Here is a 19045-nt window from a genome sequence, read left to right as displayed (position 1 = left end):
AAACTATTCTCTATATACCTTTGGTTCTAAAGAGGCACAAGCTGGTTTTTGGAAGTGCTGTTATCAGTAGTGACTGAATCATAGGAATGTGGGATCCATTCAACTTTGGGGAGAAACACATTACATTTTCCATATGCCTTAAAGCAATCCATTTAATTGACTATCTGACTATTGAACTTTCTAGGGTTTTCATGTTGTTTTAACAAGCCTTTCTATAATTAGGTACAAGTGGTATGAGACAGTAAGAAGCTACAGTTATTTTATATTTGTATCTCATTAATGAACCTTTAGATTAACATCACCAATTCATTTGCAGGGAGATGTCACTGTGGCCCATAAAATCCTTGTTTTCCAGCTCCTCTAGCAAAGCATGTATAACCCTTAACCTAAAGCAGTGTCTTCCTTTGGAGGCATGTGTGAACACTGGTCCCATCTTTGGCTGGCCTTGTGCCTGTGAGTGGGAAGTAAACCTTTTTATGACCAGTTCCAGGGCATGTGATGGTAAATCTCCAGAAGTGGGGAAAATGTAGCTGATCAAATGAGCATTTCTGATTGTATCTCCCACATTCCAGCTACTCTGGGGGAAGTCCTGTCACCCCATGATGTGTGATGCTGCTTCAAACTATTTGCAAGAAATAATCTAAATGTCAAATTGTGGGTATCATGGGGCACTACACATGTTGAGACAAACCAGTGTGTCAGGAAACTTAGAGTGAAGCTGGTTTTGAAGGTTGTGCAAAAAGAAACCCTAGTCATCAGGCACCAGGGAAATGAAAAGAGCCAGAAGAATCTTTGTTTCAAGTATTTCACAATCCAATCCATAAAGAACAAAGTCATTACCCTAAGTCTTTATATATTTCTATAAAACAATTCAGTACATTCATTCAACAAGCATTTGCTGAGTGTTTCTTATATTCCATGCCCTGTTCTAGACATTAGGGATATGGTGGTGAACAAAACAAAGTTCCTACCTTAATGGAGCCCATCTTCTCAAGGGCAAAGAGGATTCTATCTCCTCTCAGGTGGTGATAGGTGCTGTGAATAAAAATAAAGCAGGGGAGGGGATCAAGAGTGCAAGAGACAGTGTGCTCTTCTATATAGGTGGTTAGGGAAGGTTTCTAAAAAGGTGACATTGAAGAATATGAGCTCCTTTGGGTCACGATTCCCATTCCTTCCTGACCAGGGAGGCTTTTCCTGAATTATCACACTTGTTTTGCCTGTGTAATCATAGTTGTGACAATTTGGACACTTCTGTCAAGTTCATAATTGACCACATGACCAAGGATCAGTTGAGACAAAATTCTCATGAATAAAATTGAAGTTTACGTGGTGTTATCTCCTCTTCTCTTTGCTCTCTAGGCAATAAAGCACAGGGTATAGTTGACTCAAATGATCCAGGAACCAAGAAAGAAAAAGAATTCTGATGTCTTAGAGGGACATTACAGGAAGTAAGTTTTAGTGAAAGAAGACCTGTGGGAGAAACACAGGAGCCAGCCTTGGATTTTTAATCTTGGCTCCTCTACTTACCGGCTGGATGATTTTTTTTTAATACCCAGATTCTTTTTTAAGTTTATTTATTTATTTTGAGAGAGAGCACAAGCAGGGGAGGAACAGAAAGAGGGGGGGAGAGAGAGAAAATCCCAAGCAGGCTCCACGCTGTCAACACAGAGCCTGAGGCAGGGCTTGAACTCATGAACTGTGAGACTGTGACCTGAGCTGAAATCAAGAGCCAGACACCATTTTTATTTTATAAAAATGTATGTATGCATAGGTGTGTGTGTACATATGTGTGTGTGTATATGTATATATATATGTGTGTGTATATATATGTATATATGTGTGTGTGTGTGTGTGTGTATAATATATATATATCAATCAGAGAGAGAGGTAAGGGCAGAGAGAATCTTAGGCAGGCTTCACGTCCTGTGTGGAAATTGTGACATCAGGACCTGAGCCAAAAACGAGTCAAATACTCAACCACCTGAGCCACCCAGGCACCCCTTGAACAAACTTTTTAACTTCCCTGTGCTTCAGTTTCCTCAGCTGCAGAGGATAATAGTGCTTACCTCAGTGGGGTCTGCTAAGAATTAAATGAAATCTTTCTGTAAAGTTCTTAGCATGAATCCTAGGATATGATATGCACTCAGTGTTTAAAATGATTATTGGGCTTAGCACTATCATTTATTCGCACAGCTATCTTCCTATGTAGCCACATGCTCTATGAGTATGTGTAAAGAATTTCTGGCCAGCATTATTCTTTACCCTATTTCATTAATTCATTGAACCATTCATTCAAGAAATATCTTTTCTACGATTGGCATGTTGCTGAGCTCCCTGTGAGATTCTGTGGGGAGTAAAGGATATACGTGCTTTTTGGCTTGTAGAGAGGAGTGAAGCATCAAAGAGGACTTGTTCCAGATGACCTTAAAGTCCCTTGCAATTTGGATTTCCTGTGATTGTAAGGCACTTAGCATCCAGTAGACAGAGAAGTGGAACTCTGGTAGTGCTGAGGTCTGTATAGGGCCCTAAGAACCTCCAGCACAAGCCAGGCAATGCTTTCTGGGGGGCTCAGCCAATAGCAGAAGTAGTAACTAGTTTATGGCAGCCTCCATTCCCTTCCAGTTCCTCACTTTTTAAAAACATACTAAGAATCCCTTACATTTGCACACTGAGTTTTAGAGTTTGTCAAGCACTTTCATACATATCATCTCAAATGATCCTTTTACTACAACTGGATAGGACAAGTGTTCTTATCCTTACCTTATGATGAAGACACTGAGGCTCAGAGACTAAGTGAATCACCTAAGATCCCATAGGCAGAACCAGAATTCCTACAAAGAGCTAAGAGCTAGGTTAGGAGTTCCAGGATCCTAGGGGATAAAGTGCTCCTGAATGTCAGAGTGTTCCTCCTCGTTTGGAGAGTTGTCTTAAACCAGTCTGCCTTGTTGATGTGGCACTTGGTGGCGAGAGTAGGAAAGAGGCATTTACCTACCCACAAACCAACCCTGTGGTCCCGTATAAAGAGAAAACCCAACCTTCTATATCAGGTTCCATCCTGTCTGCCCTACATACCACGCTGACCACAGGAAAGTGCAATCTTCTTTTCCGGCCATCAGGGGCAGATGCCCCAGAGACCGTGCCACCCTCTCCCATCTTCCTGGCCAGCTCATGGCCCTGAGCCTGTGTGAGTGGCTGGCATGCAGGCTGTAACTGTACGTGATCATCTGGCTAACGATGCGCACCTATCTACCCAGATGTCAGATACCGCTGTTGCCCCAAGGGAAGAAGAGTAAACAAAGCCCTTGCCCTCCTCCATTTGGGGATGCCTCACTGTTTGAATTGCAATGGCAGCGCTCTGAGCTAGGAAAGGAGACGGCTGGCTCCAGCAGCATAGAGGTGCTCCCCCACCTTTCTGACGACCACTGGGATAATTCAAAGAGAAAGAGTAAAAACTTACCCCCAGGTATGGAAAGTGAAGGTATTTCATACTGCAAGAGGTCTGTGCTTATATTCTACAGTATGACAAGCTTCCTGTCTCCATTCCTTCACCAGTTTGTCTTCCCTGGTTCACGTGACCCCAGCAGGACCAGGCCCTCCTTCCTGAAGGGACTTTGCCTGGGAGCTCACACTGAAGCCTCTTCTTTTATCATGTCACAAGATGGCACGCCACAGTTTGTCCCACTGTATCTTGCAAGAAGCTGATATTCCAATGATGTTATTAAAAAGTGGCACCTTTCGCCACATTGTGAGAAAATCTTTCTGGTGGGGGCAAGGGGATGGCGATACATTTTCCCCAAGGAGCTCACTTCAACCGCAGCATTTGATGTATGGTGACATATCTCCCACACGCTGCCACACACACACACACACACACACACACACACACACACACCTCACAAACACATTTCCTAGCTGAGATGGATAAGGAAGTTAAGGGACTTGTACAGGGTCACACAGAGGGACAAGGAGGTCAAGGCATTTACATGAGGGTGTAAAGCATTCAACCCACTGATTTTTGGCTCTTAGTCCTTCTCCCTGACCTCTGATTATCCCCCACCTCACCTCCTTTTCAGCTGAATAAATGTGTAATGCACACTAGAAATTCCACTGCAGTTCAGTATATCACTTATCAACAGTGGCTTTTAGCTAACAAGAATGCTGATAACTCTTACTCCCTATGGGTATTTCTCAATTCTGGGTTGTATGTTTTTATTTTTGCTTTCTTAGAACTCAAATCCGTGCTCAGCTCAGCATAAGATCCAGGTCTGGCATGCTGAGGAAAGCCTTGGATGAGGAAGTAGGAAATGGTTCTCATTCCAATCTCATCTCCTCCTCCCTACTGGCCTCAGGCCTTCAGGTCCTTGTTCAGCATCACCAAGGCCCAGCTTCCTGGGAAGTACGATGGAAATTGTAATACCATACCTGCCAACCTCAGAAGGATATTGTGAAAAACAAAGGAAATCATAAGCCTGCAAAGTTGTGAAATGACCAGAAGGAAAGGGGACTTTTTCTCTGTGAAGGGACCATAAAATACAAGCTAGTGGGCAAGGAGTCAGGCAGCACTAGGTTCAAATCCCATTTCAGTTGTGTGCTCTTGGGAAAGTTATTTGCCTTCTAAGTGTGTGTGCAATGGAGAGATAATAAAACCCACTTGGCAGTATTGTGGGGGAGGATTAAATGAGAGTCGGTTTAAAGCTTGTAGCAGGGCACCTGGCCCAAGGATGTTTATTTCTTCCTCCTTTGTGCCCCATGGTCCATACTCACAGCACACAGACTCTAAGACTTACAAGGCATTTCATGTCTGACTCATCCTTGAATAGCCAGTGTCTGTAAGTGGGGCTGCCATGTTATGGGAACTCAATAAATATATTGGTGGCTGTGAGTGAATCTACAGATTAGGGATGGAAAATTAATTTCGAAGATTATTTGTAATGTTTGATACTGTCAGCATGGATTTGTCTTCCTAATTGGCAACATGGGAGTGGATTTGTCAGTTTTATTCAGACTGGAACAATTAGGTGGTAATTTGTGCATTTAGCTCATAGATTGGCTTAGGATGATCCGAATCTTGCCGCAGTTTTCTTCATGGAAAACAAATCTGACTTATTATCTGGCCCAACTCAACAGTGCAACTAGTTTCACAGCAGGAATCACATAGACAAGTAAACACTGGGGGAAAACTCCCCTGTGAAGTAACCACATGCCTAGGCAGGGCTGTCTCCTAATTTAAGAGCCAATTTTTAAAATAACTGTCAAATTAAGCTGGCTAATTGCTCTGGTCTCCATCTCGTTGGCCACAGGTAGAGAGGAGGGGACTGATTTCAAAGGTATAAGGAAGATCTGCATAAAAGAGATCCAACAGTGCCCTCAATGAAATTATATTTGGCAACATGGATGACAATATGTTTTTATGGAGTCCATTTTTCTATCACTTTTCCTGGTATTTTTGGAAAGTGATTATGGATGGATTTGTTTTTATTTGATTATACATGCATCATCATTTTTTTAATGTTTATTTATTTTTGAGACAGAGAGAGACAGAGCATGAACAGGGGAGGGTCAGAGAGAGAGGGAGACACAGAATCTGAAGCAGGCTCCAGGCTCTGAGCTGTCAGCACAGAGCCCGACGCGGGGCTCGAACTCACGGACCGTGAGATCATGACCTGAGCCGAAGTCGGATGCTCAACCGACTGAGCCACCCAGGCGCCCCGCATGCATCATCATTTTTAATATTACTCATAAAGTTGTCAAACATAATTTTTTCTATTAGATTTACCCCTAAGTTAGCTTCAAATAATCTTGACTTAAAAAAAAAAATTAAAATATTGTACTAGGCAAGACTGAAGCCAAAGGGTTGGATACAGAATGTAGAAAAAAGCAAAGGGAGGAATATATCCTAAAGCTTTGAGAAGTTAGGCTTGAATATCTTTTTTCTCCTGCTCCCTGAGAAATTAATGAACAGACAACCCTGAAACTTCAAAGCTGTAACACCCTGCTTTGGGAATTACAACCTCCATCTTGGTTGTTTAAAAATGAGCACACATGGAAATGATGTATCAGCATATCTTTTCAAGTTTGTTTTTTTTTTTTCTGTTGAAAATTAATCAACAACCCTCCAGTTATTTATGGCTTAGTACATATATAAAATTAGGGGAAAAAATTAGATCTTAAAAAAAAACCCAAACATGTTTAATCACAGTAGTAAAACATGGCCATGGCTAAAATTATAACTGTACAGATTAAGATGAAAAGCCCACCCACCTCACACTGCTTTGCAAAGGTAAGAGTTTGTTTTTCCTTTCTGAAAATGTCCATGTCTATATATAAAATTATATAACATATTTTTTATATATGTAAAAAGTTATGTGTGTATCTTTCCTATCTCCTTGCATTTAAGGGGTATATTCAGATGTGAGTGCTCAGGTCCGAGTTGCCCCTCTTCATCATTTTGTATATCAGACAGGATATGTGTGTGACGGTAACATTAGATTTTGAAGCCAGATTGCCCAAGCTTATAAACTGTATGACCCTAGGTAAATCACCTTAGTTATTCACCTAGAAAGCAGAGTGCTCAGATGGGAGCATTAAGTGACTGAATATAGCAGTGTCCAAACAGCTCCTCGTTCAGAATAATTTCTTAGGAATGGTAGCTATGACCATAGCCAGACCTTCTCACTCTAAAGCTCCAAAATATTGCCTTTATTCTCATCACATATATCCTCAGCTTTATACTTCCTCCAACTTAACATACATATATATTTTAATGTGGCATAAGACGTAGAGTTCTGCATTTCTTCCCTAGCTGCTCTTTCCTCCAAAGCACTGGTACTTCAAAGCCTATAACCGCTCTCCTCGAAAGCTTTCAGAACTTGGAGTGAACTCAATCACTTTCTCATTTGTTATTAGTCATGTGCTCCATTTGGGTATGGCCTATTTCCAACTGATGAGCTTATAGCTGAGCGGCCCTGCATTTTAGGAATCTTCCAGCACAAAAAAGAAAGACTTGGCTTCAGAAGGGATCGTGACTGGCCAGTTGATCTGTTAAATAATATGCCAAATACTGTGGAAATAACAAGAAGGAGAAAATTACATTCACACTTCTTTATTGGTGCCATTAACAGTGTTTTGTCATCCAGCTGATGCAGCGGCGCCATCTCCCCGGAAGCACTGCAGTGCAAGACTCTCTGGAGCCCTGTCCAACCCCTCACCCCCCGTGTCCCAGCAGCACCCATGGCTCCCGGGGTGGGGAAGGCTGTTTGAGGATGCACTAGTTCAGAGGAAGCCAGAGGACCAGGCCACTTGCAATAAGACTGGAAGTGTTAAAGCATCTCCATAGAGGTGTCATTGGAGCAGTGGTGAGCCCCCTTCTCCCCTCACCATTCTGGAGGTCAGGGGACCCCCTTTGAGCCAGGCTGCAGCTCGCCCCATCAGTCTCCTGCCTCTCACTGTGCCTGCTGCTCGGCTGCTGAGGCCTTAACAAGAATAGCCCTCGGCCTCCCTTTTGTCCTCTTCCCATGCTTGTTAAAATAAATGCCTTCTTTCTCATATCAGGCAGACTGCGCAGAGGGACAGCTCTCTTCTCCCATCTCTCATCCCTCTCTCAATTCTTTCCTGGTCTGAAGCTCATTTCTCTCTCCACCCCACCCCTGCCTCCCTTTGTCCATCAGGGTCTCACTAGGATTTCATTATGTTCCAACAACAGATAGTTGTTTAGGTGGAGAATATCTCCCCAGAATATGATAGGAAAATATAAAGTATACACTGAACTAAGTCACTCCCTAGTTTAAAGTACCTTCTAGGACTAAGATTCAAATCTTTCCAAGATGTACAGGTCCCCACAGATGTGGGTACCCTCCAGCCTCATTTCTTTTACTTTTTGGTCATCACACTGCAGCCACCAGGGTTTTCTTTCCATTAGTAATAATGACTGTCATGAGCCAAGCACACCCAGTACTTACACATGAGGAAAATGAGACACAGATAGGTCAGTTAGACATGGCTAGTAAGGGATAGACCTAGGATTGAAATCCAGGATGCCTCCACTCTTGGCCAATACATGGTACTGCCTCTTGCCAACATTTCAAGCATGCCAAACTCTTCTCTGCCTCAGGACTTTTACACATGCTGTTCCTCTCTTACTCTTCTCTCAACCCTTGTATTGCATAACTTCTCTTTATCTCTTGGGTTTGAGCTGAGATGTTACTTGTTCAGAAAAGCCTTTCCAGAGCTGCCAACACCACCACCGTCAGTCTAAATCATTCTCCATTGTTACTCTCCATTGCAGCCCTCTCTTCTTGTCCCCAGAGCTTTTATCGTTAACATTTTTACTTGTAATTTTTGGTACACTTACATTACTTGCTCAAAAACATTTGCTGTCCTTTCTACCAGCCCCTCTCTATTTGGGGGATTAAACTTCCCCACCTGATTGCCATCAAGTTAGACCATGTGACTTGCTTTGGGCAAAAGAGTGTGCTCTGGGGGAAAAATGCTAGAGCCATTGTGTGGTTTCGGCCATCACTCTTTTCCTCTGTCACAAGAGGGCATGTCTCAGGGGCTGCTCCTTCAGTCTTGGTCCAAAATGAAGAGGGCAGGATGCAGAGCTACAATGGACCTAATGTGAACAAAAAGTAAACCAAAAGGTCACTAGGATGTGGAGGTTACTTGTTACTGCAGCATAACTTAACCTAGGTTGACCAATACATATGCTTATGTAACATTTTCTCTCCACTGTACCATCCATTTCATGAAACCAGGGATTGTGCTTTGTTTTGCGGTCTTTATTCAGCATCTAGCAAAAGGCCTGGCACATTTAAGGACTTGACAAATATTTGTTGAATGAATAAGGAAGCAATGTATTAACACACAAGCCAGCCTATGAAGGCTACCTTTTGGTGCGTGTTATCATTCTAAGCAAGTAGTTTTTTGTAAAACTAATCAACTGTCACTTTCCACTCCATTGTTCACCCCTCTACACCTTCCACACCTCCTCCCTTACTCTCTCAGCATTTAATTTTGACACGCTTGAAATACATATGCAGTTGCTCTGTAAGGTTCAAAAATTCCTAGGAAAAAAGTCCCTTTATAAGTATTTAGTTTCCCCAGAAAAAAACAAAGAATACTCTTAAAATGTCTTCTTTCCAATAAAGAATAGCTTGTCTTCAAATGGCCAAGGGACTTAAAAGGACCTATCATAACTTTGAGTCTATTTTCTCTTCATTCAGGCAAGCTGAAATAAAATCTATGTATATATATTGCAGGAAGGTAGTACTGAATATATTCTGAAAATATAAGAAAATGTACTGGCTTTCTCTGAGCCAGAAGATATTTTTCTGCATTTCAACTATCCCTAACTTCTATAGGTGGATTCATAAGCACTTCCCCCCCCTTACAAGGGACTCTGCTAAACATCATGAGTAGTAGAGGAAATATGGACAGAGAAACAGTGTTCTCCTCTGAAAATAGTCTAGGAAATCTGTCCTTTTGCCACATCCCATGGAAGCCAGTTGTGCTAGAAGCTTCCCACCTGACCCTTGTCTTTGTAGATGAGAGTAGGACTACATCTTAAGTTTGCTCCCTAGCACCTAGCCTAGGGCGTGGCACATGGCAGAGCACATAACAGAGGCCCAGTAAATGGTCAGAGTATGAATGGTTTTGTTGAAAAAGATGAGAACTGGAAGTGCTGGGTAGATGTGGGCCCCTGCTCATTTACATCTTCCAGAGAATTTGGAATCCGGTGGACAGGGTGGGTGATGCACTGACATGCAACCCACCCTTGCTTCTCAAAACTCTCCCGGTGTAGGGCCTGGATTCCAACCTCCACTTGATACCACTGTTTCTACTTATTTGGGTCCTGTCAGTCAAACAGTGTGGGTATCAGCCAGCCAGTAGTGGGCTGAGAGACAGGAGGGAACTACATTCTAGCACTGCTCTGCCACCAACCTTCTGTGTGCCTGGGCCTCATTTGCAAAATGAGCCTGTAACTCAAATGATCTCTACAGTTTCTTCCAACCCTGACATTCTGTGCTATTTCTATGAAACACCCCAGACTCGGAAGGACTCTGTCTCTCACCATTGTTTCTTCCACCCGGTCTTCAGAGTTATACGTGCACTAGACCAATTAGCTGGGTAATTGTTCCCGAGTACAAGCTTATTCCTAATTAGACAGTGTCTGGGTTCACACTACAGCAATTAACCCCCAAATGGAATAATAACTCTAGAATGAGCACAGCATAATTGTTTTGAAGCTCACCCCTCCCCCTTACTGATTCCCCTTGGGCTACAGCAGAAGAGGAACTGTTTGCTGTGGGTTGGCCGCTTTCTCCTTGACCTCTGCATGGTCCTTGCCATGTAGTACTCCATTTATGTTCATGACTGGCTTCTAGCTGCCTGGGTGTTCCTGTGGCTTGCTGGCAGGCCACTCCCTGACCTATGACATTGCAGCTCCTGTGGATTCAGTGAGAATCTCCTCTCTGTACCTACAAGCCTCCCATAGGTCACTCAGGGCCAAAACTCATGAATAAAAATGTCACCCAGAAACATGTAGAAAATCAGATTAGGAAATGATGAGATTTATTTCCAGTCTTCACAAGATAACAGCACGTGGGTGGCACAAACATAACTGCTTTGGCCTTTTTTGCAGAACTTATGAATACACACGTAAGAGAGAAAGTGCTGCTAATATAACCCACAGTTACTCAACCACATGCTTCTCAAACAAACTGCACTTGCTACAGCACAAACAGAGCAAGCAGTGAGAATTTTCTGTTACTAAATTTGTTAAAGTGATTTGTAGGTATTTAAACTTGAGTATGTTTTTACAGTTTGAGGTAATTGGCCTATTTTAAATAACTGGCAACACACATACACTGTACTTTTTTCCCCCTTCCTTTCGCCCTGCTAAATGTTTCCTGGCATGCTGACAGCTCCAGGCACACTCTGCATCAGGGTAGCATACGATGGGCCAGGGGTAGCATGGCTAGAGATTTGGTCCAGCAGCAGGAAAGGGGACCCAAGTCTGTTTGTGTGACTTGGCACCCAGTTCAGGGATGGGTGAAAGGTTTATCAGCCAGCAAAGGAAGGCATGGAGAGGAGAGCAGAGTGGCTTACAGTTACAGGTCAGAGGTAGGATCATTACATGGAAACTCCTGCTCAGCCAGTACTTAGCAGCTGTGTGCCTCGTTCTGTTAGGTCTCAGTTTCTTTAGGTGTAAAATGGGGATTTACTTATCTGACATTCTGTGAAACGATAAAATATATAAAGGATCTCACATAGTCCCTGGCACACAATAAGCTACAATAAATGTTGGCAACTATAAATAGTCATATTCAAAGCTGTTATTTTTACTATGTTCAGTTCTATTTGAAAAATGTACTCCTTAAAACAGTTGACTTCTGCGCGCGCGCACACACACACACACACACACACACACACAATCATGGTAAACACACAAGTCTGCAACAGTCTACTTAATGGTGCCCCCTAGAGTTGGATAATACACATGTGTAAAATCCACCTACCTAGAAGCAGCAACCTTGAATACTTTTAGCAATGTTTTTGGCCTTATGGTTTTATTATGTTATCCTGAACCATCTTCTGCAGAAATGTTTAGCAGGAATTGCTGCCTGCTATAGACTGAATTATTTCCCTTCCAAGTTCCTATGATAAAGCCCTAACCCTCAGTGTGATGGTATTTGGAGATGGGGCCTTTGGGAGGTAATTGGGGTTAGATGAGACCATGAGGTTGGGGCCCTCATGATGGGATGACTGCCCTTGAGAGACACCATGTTCTCCACCACATGAAAACACAGCAAGAAGATAGCTGTCTGTAAACTAGAGAGGCCTCACCAGGAACCAAATCAGCCAGCATTTTCACCTTGGACTTCCCAACCTCCAGAACTCCAAGAAAATGAATTTCTGTTGTTTAAGCCACCTAGTCTATTGTATTTGTTATGGCAGTTGGAACCGACTAAGACACTGCCCCTTCTGAGAGCTTACACAGTAATTCTGCTCTAACGTGGCAATAATTCCATTGAGTTAGAATCTTGTGCTTATTAATGTTCTGTAGTGGACTGTGGACCAGTTAAGGGGCAAGGACTACATATTTTCACTCTGTACACTTCCATATTTGTCTAATAAGTGACTTTTTCATAGACATTTGTTTTGCCCCTTCCAACCTAACTAAACGCTACTGGGTCAAGGGTCAAGAGTGCATTGCACAACCAGACTGAGACATCTCTGCTCCTTGAGTTCTCAAGGACAGTGGCTGCTATTTGGTGGCCTTGAAAACACGAGGTCATTGAAATCACCTGTATATCCTACTAGGTGAGGCACAAGAAAGTGAATGAGTGGGAAAGGAAGAATTTGGCATTTAACAGAGTCTGTGTGACTCATAAGAGAATTGCTCTGTAGTTGATGTGAGTGTCAGAGTAATTCCCAGTTTTCTATTATAAACGAGAATTCTCTGTGGGCAAGTGGAGCAATACGAATACTATTTGGGGCCAATATTGTGGTCTGAAAAAATATATTCAGGAGAAAATATTATGTTGATACATTTGAGTTTCTGTCATCTATATAGTCCCAATTAGTAATAAGTTAGAATAAGATTTTACAGCGGCACCTGGGTGGCTCAGTCGGTTAAGCATCTGAGTCTTGATTTTGGCTCAGGTCATGATCTCACTATTGGTAAGATTGAGCCCTGAAATAGGCTCTGCACTGATAGTGTGGAGCCTGCTTGGGATTCTCTCCCTCCCTCTCTCTCTTCCCCTCCCCAGTTCTCGTGTGTGCTCTTTCTCTCTTCTCTCTCTCAAAATAAAAATAAACAATAATAAGATTTTACGTTGCAGTATTTTCCAAGTATTTCACATGCATCATTTCAATAAACCTCAGAATTAGATAGGTAAGTATAGGTGTGGGAGACACCAATTGTATTGTCTGCCCAGTACACCTTGCCTTTTGGGGGGAACATTTCTCTGAGTTTTATAGAACCATTACTTGCACCAAGTCTTAAGGTTTTAGGGTGGTTTCTAATCTTAGAACCCTATCCCCCTGGCCACAGAAGGGCACATGACCCAAGATTGGTCAATCAGAGCTCTTCTCCAGTATTATTCCCCTGGGAACTAAGGAAACAGAACAACTTTCTAACTGGTGGTAGAGTTGGAATAAATTAAATAGATAGGAGTTGCCTGTGACTGTAGGTCTCATCTCATAGGGAACTCTACTTGGAGGGAATGAAGCCAACATATTGAGGGAAGCAAAAGCATGTAGGTCTCTTTTAGTTGTGACAGAAACTCAACTTGAAACAGCTTAGAAAAATAAGGCAATTGATTTTATTGAAGTTTAACATACAGTGTTATATTCGACTTTACAACAGAATGAAGCAGCAATTCTATACTTAGTGCTCAGCAAGATAAGTGTAGTTGCCCTCTGCCACCAAACAATGATATTACAATATCATTAACTATATTCCCTATGCTTTGCTTTTCATCTTCATGACTTATTTTATAACTAGAAGTTTGTATCTCTTAATGTCCTTTATCTATTTCACTTATCCCCCATGTACATCCCCTCTGACAAGGGTTTTTTGTTTTTTTTTTTTGTCACAGTTTCCTTGTTTGTTCAATTGTTGTGACTTAGATCTGCATATGCATGAAATCATATGGTATTTGTCTTTCTCTGACTTATTTCACTTATGTTGTAGCAAATGGCAAGATCTCATCCTTTTTATGGGTAATATTCCATTGTATATAATAATTCCACTTATTTTAATTCTAGTATAGTTAACATAATGTTATATTAATTTAAGGTGTACAATACAGTGATTCAACAATTCCATACATCACCCAGTGTTCATCACTAAGTCTAAAGTTCTCTCTTGTCTGGGAAGAGAGAGGGAAGCAGGATTAAAAGCAAGAGATGGCTGATGTCTGGGTCCTTGCCACATTTTTATTAGGATCAGAAGGTTTACAAACATGGTGATGGATGTGCACAAAGCGACAATGAATCTGTGAACATTAATTCATGGACGTGAGGGAAAGAGGGACTTGAAGATATTTGGAGTTAGGGGTTTGGGTTAATACAAAACCAAATCCTAGAGCTGGGCAGCCAGGTGGGAGGTTGTTTACAGCAGACATGAGGCAGCACCTCTAGTTATCTTAGCTAGCCTGGGGGATGACACATAGGACAGGTGACCTCAGGGTTAACAAGGCACCTTCTTTTTGTTAATCATCTCTGGTCTGGGCTGCTTCACCTGCAGTGGTGGTCTATAGCCCTATTTATGTGTTTACCTAAGTTGGTACTTCCTTCCGGTGAAAGCAGCTTTCTGCTATAGTACTAAATTGGGGGCCACTTCCACCCTGAATACCTAATCTTGTTTATTTCATATATTCTATACTGGGGCTTCTGCCCTGCCTTCTCTATATTTATTTACCTAATCTTGTTTACCCAGACTTGGGTGTGAGCATCCTATGGCTTTGTACTTCTTTATGCTTTGTTAACCCATTGGTGTAAACCCAGGAAATTTCTAAGTTTATTCCCCACACATCACAACAAGTGCAGTCTTTAATCCCCATCATCTGTTTCACCCATCCCCTCCATCTACCTCCCTTCTGGTAACCATCAGTTCTCTATAGTTAAGAGTCTGTTTCTTGGTTTCTCTCTCTCTCTTTTGCCTTTGCTGCTTTGTTCTTCTTAAATTGCACATATGAGTGAAATCATATGGTATTTGTTTTTCTCTGACTCATTTATTTCACTTAGCATAATATTCTCTAGCTCCATCTATGTCATTGCAAATAACAAGATTTCATTCCTTTTTATGGCTGAAAATTATTCCATTGTGTATATATTCCACATCTTTATCCATTCATCTAGTGATGGACACTCGGGCTGCTTCCATAAGTTGGCTATTGTAAATAATGCTGCTATAAAATGTAGGGGTGCATGTATCCCTCTGAATTAGTGTTTTGCATTTTTCGGGTAAATACCCAGTAGTGCGATTATTGGGTTGTAAAAGGTGGTTTTAACTTTTTGAGGAACCTCTATACTCTTTTCCACAGTGGCTGTAGCAGTAGCAGTTTGCATTCCCACCAGCAGTCCACAAGGGTTCCTTTTGCTCCACATCCTCATCAACATCTGTTGTTTCTTGTGTTTTTCATTTTAGCCATACTGACAGGTGTGAGGTCATATTTCATTGTAGTTGTGATTTGCGTTTCCCTGATGATGAGTTATGTTGAGCATCTTTTCATGTGTTTGTTAGCCATCTGGATGGCTTCTTTGGAGAAATGTCTGTTCATATCTTCTACCCATTTTTTAATTGGATTGTTTTTTGGGTGTTGAATCATATAAGTTCTTTGTATATTTGGGATACTAATCCTTTATCAGATATGCAGATATGTCATTTGCATACATCTTCTTTCATTCCATTTGGTAGGTTGCCTTTTAGTTTTGTTGATTATTTCCTTCCCTGTGAAGAAACTTTCTATTTTGATTTTGCTTTTATTTCCCTTGCCTCAGGAGACATATCTAGAAAACTGTTGCTATGGCTGATGTCAGAGACATTATTGACTGTACTCACCTCTAGGATTTTTATGGTTTTAGGTCTCCTATTTAGACCTTTAATCCACTTTGACTTTATTTTTTGGATGGGGTCAGAAAGGGGTCCAGTTTGATTCTTTTGCATGTAGCTGACAAGTTTTCCTAACACTATTTGTTGAAGAGACTTTTTCCCATTGTATATTCTTTGCCGCTTTATCAACCTTATAATCATACTTTTATTTCTGGGTTTTCTATTCTGTTCTGATCTATATGTATGTTTTGTATCATACTGTTTTGATTCCTACAGCTTTTGGTATAACTTGAAGTCTGGAATTGAGATACTGATAGCTTTGTTTTTCTTTTTCAAAATTGCTCTGGTTATTTGGGTCCTCTGTGGTTCCAGATAAATTTTAGGACTTTTATTCTAGTTCTTTGATATTTTTGTTATAGTTCTGTTGGTATTTTGATAGGGATGGCATTAAAAGTGTAGATTTATTTGGGTAGTATAGAAATTTTAACAGTATTTGTTCTTCCAATCTGTGAGCATGGAATGTCTTTCCATTTCTTTGTGTTGTCTTTAGTTTCTTTCATCAATGTTTACTGTTTTCAGAGTATAGGTCTTTCATCTCTTTGGTTCATTTATTCCTGGATTTCTTATTGTTTTTGGTGCACTTGTAAATGGGATTTTTTCCCTAATTTTTCTGCCTCATTATTAGTGTACAGAAATGCAAGAGATTTCTGTACATTGATTTTATATCCTGGAACTTTACTAAATTCAATTATCAGTTTTAGTAGTATTCTGGTGAAGTCTTTAGGGTTTTCTAAATAAAGTATCATGTCATCTGCAAATAGTATAAGTTTTACTTCTTTGTTTTCTGACTGCTGTGGCTAGGACTTCCAATACTGTGTTGAATAAAAGTGGTGAGAGTCATCATCATGGTCTTGTTTCTGACCTTTGGGGAAAAGCTCTCAGTTTTTCACCATTGAGTATGATGTTAGCTGTGAGTTTTTCATATATAGCCTTTATTATGTTGAGCTATGTTCCCTCTAAACCTATGTTAGATTTTTTATTATGAATGGATGTTGTATTGTGTCAAATGCTTTTTCTGCATCTATTGAGGTGATTATTTATCTTTTCTCTTGTTGATGTGATGTATCATGCCGATTGATTGACAAATATTGAACCACACTTGTATTCCTGGAATAAATACTTTGGTTATGGTGAATGATTTTTTTTAATGTATTGTTAAATTTGGTTTGGTAATACATTGTTGAGGATTTTTGCATATATGTTTATCAGACATATTGGCCTATAGTTTTCTTTTTATGTAGTGTCTTTGTCAGGTTTTGGTATTAGGATAATGCTGGTCTTATAGAATGGATTTGAAAGTTTTCCTCCTCTTCTATTTTCTGCAATAATTGGAGAAAAATAGGCATTAACTTGTGTTTAAATGTTTGGTAGAATTCACCTGTGAAGCCATCTGGCCCTGGGCTTTTGTTTGTTGGGAGATTTGTGGGTTTTTTTTTTAATACTAATTGCATTTTATTGCTAGTAATTGGTCTGTTCAAATTTTCTCTTTCTTCCTGATTCAGTTCCTGAGGTTATATGTTTCTAGGAATTTATACATTTCTGCTAGGTTGTCTGATTTGTTGGCATATAATTTTCATAATATTCTGTTATAATCCTTTGTATTTCTGTGGGGGCCATTATTACTTCTCTTCCTTAATTTTTGATTTTATTTTTTTTCAGTCCTTTCTTTTTTTCTTCATGAATTTGGCTAAAAGCTTATCAATTTTGTGCATCCTTTCAAAGAACGAGATCCTGGTTTTATTTATCTTTTGTATTAAGTTTTTTAGTTTTTATATCATTTGTTTATGCTCTAATCTTTAATGTATCCCTCTTTCTACTGGCTTTGGGGTTTGTTCTTTTTGTAGCTCCTTTAGGTTTAAGATTAGGTTATTGAATTGAGATTTTTCTTGTTTCTTGAGGCTAGGCCTGTATTACTGTAAACTTTCCTCTTATAACTGCTTTTCCTATAGCCCAAAGATTTTGGACTGCTGTGTTTTCATTTTCATTTGTTTCCATGTATTTTTTCTGTGGTTTTGGTCGTGACTTCTTCTCATTCATGATTTTATTTACTTGGGTCCTTTCTCTTTTCTTTATGATAAGTCTGTCTAGGGACTTATCAATTTATTAATTTTTTCAAAGCACCAGCTCTTGGTTTCATTGATCTTTTCTACTGGTTTTTTTTTTTGTCTCTTTCTGTATCATTTATTCCTGCTCTAATTTTTATTATTTCCCTTCTGCTGACCTTAGACTTCATTTGTTCTTTATTTGAGATTTTTTTGCTTCTTAAAGTAGGCCTGTATTGCCGTAGGCTTTCCTCTTATGACTGCTTTGGTTGCATCCCAAAGGTTTTGGACTGTCATGTTTTCTTTTTCATATTTCTTCTTTAATTTCCTGGTTGACCCATTCATTCTTTAGTAGGATGTTCTTTAACCTGCATGAATTTGTGGTCTTTCTCAATTTTTTCTTGTGGTTGAGTTCAAGTTTCATAGTGTTATGGCTGGAAAATATGCATGGTGTGATCTCAATATTTTTGTACTTGTTGAGGACTGATTTGTGACCTAGTAGGTGATCTATTCTGAAGAATGTCCCATATGCATTTGAAAAGAATGTGTATTCTGCTTTAGAATGAAATGTTATGAATATATCTGTTAAGTCTGTCTGATCAGTGTGTCAAAGCCATTGTTTCCTTGCTGATTTTCTGCTTTGATGATTTGTCCATTGATGTAAGTGGGGTGTTAAAATCCCCTACTGTTATTGTATTGTTATCAATGAGTTTATGCTTGTTACACTTTTACATATTTAGGTTCCTCAAAGTTGGGGGCATAAATATTTACAATGGTTAGATCTTGTTGGATAGCCCTCTTTATTGTGATATAGTGCCCTTCTTCATGTCTTGTTACCATTTATGTTTTAAAATCAAGTTTGTCTGATTATAAGTATTGCTACTCTGGCTTTCTTTTGATGTCCATTTGCATGGTAAATGTTTCTCCATCCTCTCACTTTCAATCTGCAGGTGTCTTTAGGTCTAAAATGAGTCTTGTAAGGAGCATATAGATGGGTCTCTCTCTTTTTTTTTTTATCTGACACTCTGTGTCTTTTGATTGGAGCATTTAGTTCATTTACATTGAGAGTAATTACTGATAGATATGAATTTAGTGCCTTTTTATTACTTGTTTTGTCATTGTTTCTGGAGATTTTATCCGTTCCTTTCTAGTCTTTGTCACTTTTGGTCTTTCTTTCCTACTTGAAGAGGCCCCTTTAATATTTCTTGCATGGCTGATTTAGTGGTCACAAATTTCTTTAGTTTTTGTTTGGGAAACTATCTCCCCTTCTATTCTGAATGATAGCCTTGCTGGTTAGAATATTCTTGGCTGTAGATCTTTCCCATTCAGCACGTTGAATATATTATGCCACTCCCCTCTGGCCTTCCAAGTTTCTGTGGAAAGA

General features: G+C 40.2%; 1 long non-coding RNA gene across 1 annotated transcript in view; it reads right to left on the bottom strand.

Moving 5' to 3' along the window:
* Positions 1-6119: 6119 nt before the first annotated feature.
* LOC123379687 overlaps positions 6120-19045 on the bottom strand; it is a 41644-nt gene continuing 28718 nt past the window's right edge. The window contains exon 3 of the long non-coding RNA XR_006584528.1: positions 6120-8611. This is a non-coding gene — a long non-coding RNA (uncharacterized LOC123379687). The remainder of the gene's footprint in view (positions 8612-19045) is intronic.

This window comes from Felis catus, chromosome C1, assembly GCF_018350175.1.
Source record: "Felis catus isolate Fca126 chromosome C1, F.catus_Fca126_mat1.0, whole genome shotgun sequence".
Taxonomy (NCBI): Eukaryota; Metazoa; Chordata; class Mammalia; order Carnivora; family Felidae; genus Felis; species Felis catus.
The sequence above is the reverse complement of the archived record's forward strand: the minus strand, read 5'-3'. Positions and strand labels throughout refer to the sequence as shown.